Genomic DNA, 1,361 nt, shown 5'->3' on the forward strand with positions numbered 1-1,361 from the left:
TTTTATCTGCCAAGACTTGAGGGTGAATGATCAAGAACAGTTTGTCTGTTCTCAGAAATAAAAATCACTAAACTTGAACACTGGCCTGACACAACAATATTACAAACAGTGTCAGGAAATTTCCCCTGACCGCCAGTTAAAGGACAAATCCAGCACAAAATGACCCTAGGGGTTAATAACACGTGTACTGAGTTGACCGTTCTCTGCGACATGTTTTCTAATCCAATGGGACCAGTTTAATCGCAAACTGCTAGTTTATAACGCTAGTAGTCGGGTCAGAGGGTAAAGTAAAAAGAAATCTCTATTTACTACCACTAACAAGGCTCACAATAGCACCACACTTCCACAGTAGCATAATGAGGGTCCCTACATGTAAACCCAAGCATTGAGAACTTTATAAGTGTAAAAAGATAGTTTATAAAGACAGTCCCGTTCACGTATACAAGCAAGCGCCATCTTGGGAAAACAGTCATGACCAGTCAAACCACAAATGCGTGTAACCAGTAACATAGCTCAAACACGACGTTCATCGTTCGACTGGTCATGACTGTTTCCCAAGATGAGCTAAAACTGGTCCCATTGTATTAGCATGAAAACATGTCCCAGTGAACGTCGACTCGCTAATCATGTGTTATTAATCCCTAGGGTCATTTAGTGCCGGATTTGTCCATTAAAGGTGCCCAGCCACACAAAACCATTTTTACTTGCATTTTTTTAAATCTGTTAGGTCCATGTGCTTGTGTTATGTGGTGAATGTGGGCTGGGTAAAGGATTCTGACAGCCAGGCTCTCATTGGCTAGCTGTTACCCAATCAGATTCAAACAGCTTAGCTTGTTGAATATTAATGAGAACTGGCAGAAATCGAGTCTTCCTGCAGGCTTTCTATGCCACACTAGAATGGCTTGAAACAAGGTAACCAAGGTTACAGAGTCCATGGTAGACCTTCAGACATTACCACAAAGTCATAAAATACGTGTGGCAGGGCACCTTTAAGTGGAACTGTTTGGACTTGTGATGAAGATGTCTATATACACACACACACACACACACACACACACACACACACACACACACACACACACACACACACACACACACACACACACAGGGTAAATGCCGATCCCCGATCCGCTAAAAAATGCCAATATCAGCTCCGATCCGATAGAGTGATCCAGATATAAAGCTAGAATATATATATATATATATATATATATATATATATATATATATATATATATATATATATATATATATATAGCTTTTCTCTTGAACTATTCAGACTTTTCTGTAAACATATATTGAGGAATTAACCGTCCTGGTGTGTGATTTAATGCTGTAACTGTATACTCTAAATGTGTGAC

Source organism: Perca fluviatilis, chromosome 16, assembly GCF_010015445.1.
Source record: "Perca fluviatilis chromosome 16, GENO_Pfluv_1.0, whole genome shotgun sequence".
NCBI lineage: Eukaryota > Metazoa > Chordata > Actinopteri > Perciformes > Percidae > Perca > Perca fluviatilis.